The sequence below is a fragment of the Montipora capricornis genome, chromosome 12 (genome assembly GCF_036669925.1).
Source record: "Montipora capricornis isolate CH-2021 chromosome 12, ASM3666992v2, whole genome shotgun sequence".
NCBI classification, from domain to species: Eukaryota; Metazoa; Cnidaria; class Anthozoa; order Scleractinia; family Acroporidae; genus Montipora; species Montipora capricornis.
In genome coordinates, this window is record NC_090894.1 from 32,544,938 (window position 1) to 32,554,937 (window position 10,000).

The 10,000-nt window shown below is 39.4% G+C and overlaps 1 protein-coding gene and 1 long non-coding RNA gene across 2 annotated transcripts in view; both read right to left on the reverse strand.

Moving 5' to 3' along the window:
• Positions 1-8,135, reverse strand: part of LOC138025685 (uncharacterized) — a 41,282-nt gene extending 33,147 nt beyond the window's left edge. Inside the window, exon 1 of the mRNA XM_068872862.1 lies at positions 8,124-8,135. The gene's annotated coding sequence lies outside the window, so the exon portion shown is untranslated. The remainder of the gene's footprint in view (positions 1-8,123) is intronic.
• Positions 8,136-8,190: 55 nt separating this feature from the next.
• Positions 8,191-10,000, reverse strand: part of LOC138027311 (uncharacterized) — a 14,979-nt gene continuing 13,169 nt past the window's right edge. The window contains exons 2-3 of the long non-coding RNA XR_011127443.1: positions 9,021-9,143; positions 8,191-8,466 (exon numbers count right to left, since the gene is read on the reverse strand). This is a non-coding gene — a long non-coding RNA (uncharacterized lncRNA). The remainder of the gene's footprint in view (positions 8,467-9,020; positions 9,144-10,000) is intronic.

The following is a 10,000-nucleotide window of genomic DNA, read 5'->3' on the forward strand; positions in this document are numbered from 1 at the left end:
CTGCCCACTAAATCCGCCCCTGATACTTGGGTGTACTATATAACCCTAAAGGCTTTTCTTAGCTTTTAAGCCTGTGGATTCAGAAGAGGGGGAACGTCCCCCCTTCCCCTGTATCGGAAGACCATGAAAGTCTAGCCTGAATATGACCAAGGTTCAATTGACAGCAAATTGACCTGAAAATGTCGATAAGTAGTTTTGGGATTTTTCAGTCGAATTTCTCACACACTTTCTCTAAATTATACTGTCCGGTTTAGTGTTCATTTTCTCCCTTGAAAGCGTCAGGTAAAGTTAAGTTTTAAATCACACTGCAAAAATTAAACCCAGCATGTGAAAGCTTCAAATTTGATGTGATTAGAATGGAAAGAAAACAATCATCAATCATATCTTTATTTAAACTCGGATTTTAGATTAGTATACAAAAGTGCTAGCATCTCCGACTCGCTCTTAAAATTACACTACTTAATGCAAATGACACTGTTTACAAGCAGATATATAAAACTTGGAATAATCACGAGCAAAAAAAAAAAATCAAAATTCCAAGTAGCCCCCGTTGTAGCACTAATTAAAGTAAAGCCGGGCTTAAAGGGCCTAGTTAGCCACACCTTTGTTTTTGTCCACATGCGAGAGTTTGGCTATTATATTTTATTCAGAGCATGTTAAATGCTGTGAAACTACCAAAGATAATTAAACATACTTTTAGGAACACAACTTTCAGTAAAGCAATAAGATTTCGCTTCACCAGACAATATCAATACTAGAATTTCCATGGCATCGAGACTAGGGTCCTTTAAAGGACATTTAGAACTTTATTGCATTGAATGTCCTTTCTGTTAGCGCTAAGGAGAATAGACATGTAAACACTCAACTGCTGTGGTAGTTAGTCTCCTCCTGCTTTTTTACATCACACCTGTCTTACTGTGTTTAACACGGCCTTTCAAAGCCATTCAAAGTTTTTTCAATCACATTCACATTTTTGTGTGAAAAGAAGATGTTAGTATCGTCAGCGACTAGGACGAAGTCTAAAACTTTTGACACATCACACATATCATTAATGTAAATTAAGAAAAGAAGAGGACCAAGAATGGAGCCTTGAGGGACACCACACTTGATAAAATGATGTGAAGAATGACAGCCAGCCATTAAGTTGGACAAATTGTTGTCTGTTTTTTAGATAATCGGAAAACCAGTCAATGCAATGCCACGAATACCATAGTATTGCAACTTATCTAAAAGAATTTGATGATTAACAGTGTCGAAAGCTTTAGATAGATCAATAAATATTCCTACTGTAACCTCATTACTATCGATAGCAGAAGAAATTTTGTCATGCAATAGAGCTAAAGCATATTCAGTTGAATAATGTTTACGAAAACCAAATTGATTATCGGAAAGTATCTTATATTTACTTAAGTAATCAATTAGACGATTGTAAACAAGTTTTTCCAGTATTTTAGAAAAGGAAGGTAGAACAGAAATAGGTCTGTAATTGGAAAATATTGATTTATCACCAGCTTTGAACAAAGGCACAACACGAGCGATCTTTAGTTATATTGGGACCATTCCAGAGGTGATGGATAGGTTAAAAATATGGGTCAAAGGGCTACTAATGGAAATAATAGTTTCTTTGATTAAACTCATGGGAACATTATCAAAACCCGTAGCTGTCCCAGAACGCAACAAAGTGTATGAATTGATAACTTCTTGTTCGGAGATCTATTCAAAAAATAAAGAATTCACAAAATTTCCAGAGAGAAAGGAACGATAAGACTTTTGAGATACGGGAAGATTATTGGGTAGACTAGGCCCAATATTGGTAAAATATTTACAAAACTGATCAGCAATTTGTGCTGGATCAGAAAGCTCCTGCTTACCAGATTGAAATACAGATGGTAAATTATGTTTCGAAGATTTCTTATTCAAGATCTCATTGAACAACCTCCAAGTCCTTTTAATATTAGATTTTGTTTCTTCAATCTTATTCCCGTAATAAAGACGTTTAGCAGCTTTTAGTGAATGATTGAGCTTTTTGTAGCACTTGTAAAGAAACTCGGTTTGAGCGGTAGGGTTGTTAAGGAAACGTTTATGTAATACATTCTTTCTTTTAATTGATTTCAAAAGAGCTTTAGAAAGCCAGGGTTTGTAGAGTGTATAACCTTTAGCCTTAACTTTTTTCAACGGAAAGCAGCGATCATAAATAGCTGTATACTTCTTGAGAAAATGTCCATAAGCCTGGGAAGGATCATTAAAAAGGATAAAACCTTTCAAATCCATGGGATCCATTTACTTATGGTAAAAGGAAGCAATTATGCGAGCATAATAAAAATAGAAGCTTGAAATGAAATGTCACATTGCGAGTGATTGGCAAGGTCTTATCTTAGAGGAGCTGTCGCAATTCAACGTTCGGAACAGCTGCGTTGATGGCCTTTCTATCAATAATATGATATCAAAATACGAAATAAATTTTGCTGTAAATAGAACACATTAAACAATTAACTGTTCACTCGGAATAAGTGATTTTCGACCTAACGCAAATTAACGAAGTTGACAACTCGGTAGCAAACTGAACAAACACCTTTTTACAATTTCCTGTCCAGTTCTACTCTTATCGAAGATATATTTACGGGTTGTCATAACGACTTATAATCACCTGCCAAGTTTTATTTCGTTACGACATGACGAATCACAGCCACCTCACAAAAGACCAGGGAATGAGAATCAGGCCTCGCTTGCGTTAAATAACCGCGATCGAAACCCCAGCCGGGTTTGATTGGCCAGCAGAAATACTGCGGCAAATACATCTCAACACAGGCAGGCCTTCTTTTAATGCGCATGGTCTTAAACCGCTGACAATGCATTGTGACAACGGGCTTTTCAACTCTAAATGGAGGGAACAGGCGTCGAGGGGACTAACTAGCTGGAAACTTGTGCATTTGACTTTGTGAAATAACCTCGACTTGGGACTTAATTAGCTCGGAGCAACTCGCTTGCTGCGGGAGAAGAACTTGCCTCGTGTTCCAAAGTATCATCGGTCCTGCAACAACTGGAATCTGGAAATAAGGACACTAGTAGAATTTGGACTTTACACGTTCATTCTTCTTTCTCCAACTCCGGCGTAAATCGTAAATCGTCGAGATGTACATCGAATTACAATGATAAGAGTGCTCTATTTATACCATCGAAATACACGATGGCATCAAGTTCTGGACAATAAAAAAAGGACTAAATAAAGTCAGCTTGAAACCTGAAAGTAGCCTGAATAAACTCAACTGCATAATGAGTAAAGAGGGCTTGAAGCATACATCGATAAATTAAGCTGACGAATGGCGATCTCAACAAAGCTAGCTTCTAATATACATCTGCTATTTGTAGTCCCAGCCTTAAAGGCTGTGTGAAGTCAGTTGCGTTTTCTTTTGCTGAATCCGCGCCAATAAATTCATTCTATTTAACGCGCATACAAATTTGTACTTTATCCAGGTGTATGAAACGCTATTTGGAAAGATTGCCTTTGCCATGGGAAGAACTAAAGGATCAAAATCTATGAAATATTGATTATGGGCCTTGACTGATTGATGCGGACTTTCATCATTACCTTATTTGTTAACGATACAATCCCTGGAAAGCCCTCTTCCCTGGCCTACGGCTTCGTGTTTTTGTCAATCTCCGGGACCCTTTGAGCTTTTTCTACAAAATCACGTACTTCTTTCTCCGTTGTCAAGCCTTGGTAAAATTCGGCGTCTGACTCGAGCAAATCTTGTCGGACCTTGCGGCATCGTAACATACACATATAATGAAGAGAAATGTTCCTTCCTTGATATCTCTCCTTCTGGTACTTGTCCCTTTTTCGTCTTAAGCTTTTCATTTCGCTTTTAGATGGAAAATCACCTCTACCAATTTTTTTCAGCAGTTCTAAGAAATAGCTCTCTTCTGGGAGATACAAATCTCTGAAGTTTGTTTTCCCCCAACAAACCCCATACTCCAGTGTTATAAACTTTAAAATTGTCTGAATCGTGTCGAAATCGAAACCCACAGCAACGATCGAGTCAAGGTTTCTGAACACATGACCCAAGAAGCCCCAGCATTTGCTCATGACTGTGTTTCTATTCTTAGTCCACAGCTGGTCTTCTGGTGGAAGGGCGGGGTCCTGATACTTGTCTAGTAAGTTGAACCCGAGAACCAAGTGCGGGAGAAATTCATTCTCAAATGCATCAGTGAGAAAATCGATGGTTTCCAACAAGCAAGACTCTATGGAGGAGTCTTCCTTCTTACATGATTGAATGTGAAAGATAACCACTGACTTGATCATGTAGGTCTTAGGGCTCTCAGGGATTCCTTTAAGTTCGCAATCGATGTAATCCTGGATGAACTTCAAGACCATGTAGCATTGGCGATGCAAATGGTTGGTGCTTACGAGCTCGCCTACCTCCTTCCTACAGTGGGAGATTTTCCAGCAAGTGTTATGCTCATGTTTACAAATTTTTGGTACGAGATAACAAAGGTGTTCCTTGGGAGACACTCCTTGCTTTGTGACTTCAATGGCTGGCAAAAAATCTACTAATATGATAATGTCATTGTCGATCTTTGGCTTTTGTCGAGACTTCTCACAAGGATGCTTCATCCCATCGAGAACCTTTCTTTTCCACGAGAAGACCATTGACGATCCCCACTCTAATGGATGAAAGTTCCCACCCGTGGCAATGGCCAAAGTGCCCGTTTTAAGGTGAATTTGACATTCACTGCACTCTTCTGAATATTCGGCGGTTTCAGTTATATTTCCAAAACTGTAGTCACCAGTTGGCAAAACACCTACATCACACTTTAAACATGAGCAAAGCTTTCCTACGGCTTTCATCAGTTCTGTTTTAAACATGAATGAAACCATGTTTGCATTTAGCCTTCCAACTGCCCCAACTTCATGGGATATGTTTTGGTAGTTGTCAGGAAAAACGGCCGTTTCTTGTTTTATGTTCATGAATCCGTGACACGAGTTGTCTGCAGCAAAATCATTAGCACCAATTTTTTCTAAAACTGACAGAAAATCAAATTCCAAAACAGTTTTTTCATTGTCATCGGTGAATTTCCAGATCCTAGTACCCTCAGCCATGCTACCACATCTCAAAACATCACTGGACTTTAAAAAAGGCATGCCCTCCTCGACATGGTAAAGGAGTTTGGTTATCATTAGGGTTACTGCTTCACATATCTCCTTGACCTCTTCTGACTCCATGTCAACTTCAATGTCATCGACTAGTTCCTGGGTGAAACGTTTGTACATGACTGAAATATGCGAAAAGTAATCATTAGAAAACGGCATTCCTCTATAACTGCTACCACTACTACTGTCTACCGCTTCTGCTGCTGCTGCTGCTAGCATCAATGTGGTCATGTCACGCAAGGTTGGTTCCTGTTTGACGTTTGCAAGTTTGTTTCATTTTCTTATTACTCTGGCCTACTCCCGTCTTTTTTTCCTATTTCTAGCAATAAATTGCTTGACAGTCTTGTCAATGCAACCTGATGCAGACTTGGATTAATCAGTACATTTTTAACAGCGGATGCAAATACCAAATATGGTTGACCTCGACCGCAACAAGATCCGCTCAAAAACTTTGAGAATGAGCCAGACATAAATTGTTCTGACTTATCCAGAAGCACAAGTTATGCTTCATCTAAAGATGAAGGACTAATTTTGTCAATCAGCTCATCCCAGGTTGCCCTCCCCTTGTACACCCGACTGGGAGACGTCACAGAGCAATGTGTTACATATTTGCATAGTCTATCGACCATATTAAAGATGAAACAACAACAACATGATATTGAATGTATGGAGATCTCGGAAATAAAATCCGAGTCCCAGATGGGACTTGAACCCACGACCCTCCGTGATCTAGTCGGATGCTCTAACCACTGAGCTACTGGAGACTCTATGGTGAGCAAGGGTCAATTTTTGGCTCTGGACTGGAACCGCATCACGCGGCTACACAGCCAAGTAATGAATGGCACATATGAACTCACTAACAGCATCGCGCTGTCACATTAAAGCATATCAAGATGCAGCCAACCAACCTCCATAACCTAATCAAAACAAACGTGATGTCCACAAAAACACTCGAAATTCCTGCCGTAACCGTTAACGTATCGTAACCGTGAAGGTTTCCCACTCATACGAAAACGACTCTACCACCAAACTTCGTAATTATATTTATACAGTGCCGTAGAATAATTCAGTCCTAAAAATGAAACATCAAGATACGATTTTCTACGACAAAATTCCAGAATTGTATTTTTATCAAATATACTTCGCCAGGTAGCCGGTCGTTTCGCTGACGAGTCGTTTCGCTAACGTCCAGTTCGCTAACGTACTTAGAGTATTCGCTAACGTCTAGTTCGCTAATCATCTCCAAACAAGAGTAAATGATGATAAAAACTACAGTTTTGCAAGCGTATAAACAAATTTAATAACAAAAGTTCTTGTGTTGTGTATTGATAAAATAGTAATAAAACCCTGAGACTTAATGCATATATAGATTATTCTTCGTTCTTTTATCCACTGCCAAGCTAAGTATTTTTAAACAGGTGGTACAAACCCGGTTTGTTTTAACACACTTTTAAAATAGACCAATAACTGCAAGCTCACCCACATGTTTCATCTCTAGATTACTTAGTCCACGAGATTGGCCACAGGGCTCCTTTGATTATTTTCCGCTAGACCCAAGCAAGAATTCGTGAAAAAACAGGACAGAAAATTCGCAACTCCTCCAGAAGATCGTGTTTGAAATGCTTGCGATTTCATCCGGTTAGGTTCGTTTAAGCGCAAAATACTTTCGGATTTCGTGTAGCTAGCCGCTTCTTCTGAATTTTTTTTTTTCAGGGCTTTAACAACCTCTGCCTCGAGTTCTTTAATTGTGTCTTAGAATGGTATTTGCGGTTGCTTGCCAATTATTGTTACGCAATTGCCGCACTATTTGTTTACTTTCTTCCTCGTGGGGAATTCTTGTTGTCGGTTTGCCGGTACTATCAACTATCACCACTTTAACTTGAAGTGTCCCATCGGTTGGTAAATCTTTGATGTTCAAGTTCGAATCGATGCAGTCCTTTACGGCTTGCTGAGGCTGTTCAGTTGTAGTTGCGTGTAGTTGACACGAACAGACTTGCGACAAGGACTGCTGCCCGGCGGCGTTTCGAGCAGCCGCTTGGATGCATTAATCCTCTGCTTTGGTGGAGTTTTGCAAGCAGCGACCTCACCGCCTATTGAACTCTGTACGAGATCGTACAGTGTTCCCAAATGCCTGATTTTGCGAGCGCAAGGATGACATACACGGTCTGAAAATAAATCATTGTCTTCCACTACTTCGACTCCAACTGCCCTGCAAGTATCGGCAAGGATTTCTCCTCGTGTATCTTTTCGTTTCGATGGTTTGAAAAGATCTTCTGAAGAGATATAACCAAGTTTACCAGGTTGTGATGCTGTTCCGAATATAACCTTAAAAGAAACCGACAAATTCTGCAGGGGTCGCTTGAAGGTTCTATCTGTCGGGCCTTCGACATCGCGATTTTTCCCCGGTTGGACAGCTCACATGGAGTCTATTTTGTTTTTAATGAAGTAAAATTTTACATCCGGCGATCTGTAATTGGTTTAGTCAGTGACAGACTGTCAATCACTGAGTGAAAGTCGGCGGACGGTCGGTGGGCGTTTTGCGGGCAAGCGTTCCCTTCTTTCCCCACCCCTCCTCGCTCCTTCGACCTTTTTGCTCTTGCGCCATTTTTCGCGCTGCCCGAACGCGAAAAAGCTCTTTCACGCGGTCCGAATTCGTTCTGCCCGTACGGGAATACTTGCTACGAACGCTAGTTCGTCTGCTGCGAAGGCTGTAAAATGGTAACCTATGGCAGCAATGCGTCTATGACAAAGAACATAAAATAAAGATTGCATGTAAATTTTTTGGACGTATTTCTTTTAAAACAGCCTTCTACGGTCGTGAAACCAAAACCCGGTCAGTTAAATGTGTAAATATTTGCATTGCAATGAAATCTAGCGTGTATGTGAGACACTTTCGAGATCTTTTATTCTAGCCTAAAATTGCCTCGCATCCTCGTTGGATTACATTGTAATGCAAATGAGAAATACTGACCGTGAAAAGGGCTATTGATAAATAACCTTTGTCATCGATTATCTCCTCGACCTAACAAGAGTAAAGAGAAAAAGCCATTTCATTATGAAAACTTTCGAGGATTACCGGCGCTTTACTGCTATGTAAATGATGAATAAAGGGAACAGTATGACGAGAATTCCGATGGCTGTCCCATACATAACGTCTTTATTGACTTTCTCTGGTTCAGATGGAATACTTGTTGAAAAATCTAAAATTTAATTAAGTCTCCTCACATTAAATCCTGAGATAAAGCATCACCAGTCGTGGCTGCAAAATATCAATAAATTTAGATAGAACTGAGCCAACTCCCTTGTCATGGGCACTGTAAAGCAAAAGTGAGATGATTTAATATGAAAAAGGTTGTTAAATTCTGGCTAATAATGAAGTTTTTCATCTTCTGTGTCACCTCGCGATGACTAAGTTATGCAGCCTTTGTTTACAACGTGTTTGGTGTTCTGAGAATTACGTACAAAACGGTTGGCACACGGAAAAAGTGGCTGGTTTGTTGACCTGTCGAAAAGATTAGTTCAGTTCAGTCTTCAAACCTTTTTGCTGGATGATTCACACTAAAGTAGATTCCCAAATTGCGGTAAGTGACTCTTGGATTAGTATTTTATGGGTGCAAATTGATGGGAGTATGTTCATAGTAAAGTTTCTCAATCTTAAAACGAGATATCGCATGAAAGCTCGAGGAAGTAAGGAATTACACAATCGTGATATCTGAAAATTTGATCCAATTCTACTCGAGCGATTTTGACAAAATTCTTAAATATCATTTGTTGGATAGGATAAATCCATCATTTATGATATAACATGCAATCACAAGTACAATATGTTACAATGTGTTGTCTCCAAGTCACAAAAAATAGAACTTACAGCATCTTCTATTAGTTTGACAAGCGTTTAATTGGCTTTGAGATTCTCCAAGTCTTCATTTTCTGGTTCATATACTAGATTGTTGAGTTTAATTCAAACGCCAAAAGTATTTTTTTAACGCTTCTGTTGAAAGGAACAAAAGAAAACAACATAAACATTACAAACATATTTAAGACAAGACATTAAGACATTAAGCCAATGCGAATCACTTTAATCAGCACATGCACCCTAATCTCGTACCCAGATCTCACTCTGTCACTGGAAATGTGACATCTGGTAAAGTTCGACAGTACACAATTTTTCATTGGGTACTAAAACAAGGGTGCGGCAATGCAATCTACGCTCCGATTGGCTTATTTCGCGGGGCACTTAGTGAAGGTTTGGTTTTCGCAAGCTCATCTGCTGTTTTGAATAAATGCCAGTTGTGCGGAGGAAAGTTTTGTTTTTTCCGACGCCGGTAAAGCTTTACGGTTGAGGAAAATCATTTTAGAAATTTGCGACGTTTGTGTAAATGCTACCGACGAAAGCCCCACGTACCCTGCCACTCGAATAAAGTTCTGCGTAGCTTGCTACGCGGTACGCAGAAACTAATAAATTCAAGTTAAGAATGTAATTTCTTCAAAACAGTATTTCTCGTTCTTAAAACGTGACTCGCGAATTAAGCAGCGATCAATTGTGAATTTTACGGTTAGATTAACTACATTTTTCAGGAGATCGTGTCAAGAAAATAGCACTCGTTGCAGTGATTATGTCTAAGCACTCTTCAACATTTTCGCTTTCAATTTACGGTTTGGTTAACTACACTTTTCACGAGATTGTGTGAAGAAAATAGCACTCGTTTACTGGTTAAGCCTAAGCGTTCGTTTCAGTGATTAGGCCTGAGCACTCTCGTAGAATTTTAGCTTTCATTTTACGCTTCAGTTAACTACACTTTGCACGAAATCGTGTGAAGAAAATAGCACTCGTTTATTGATTAAGCC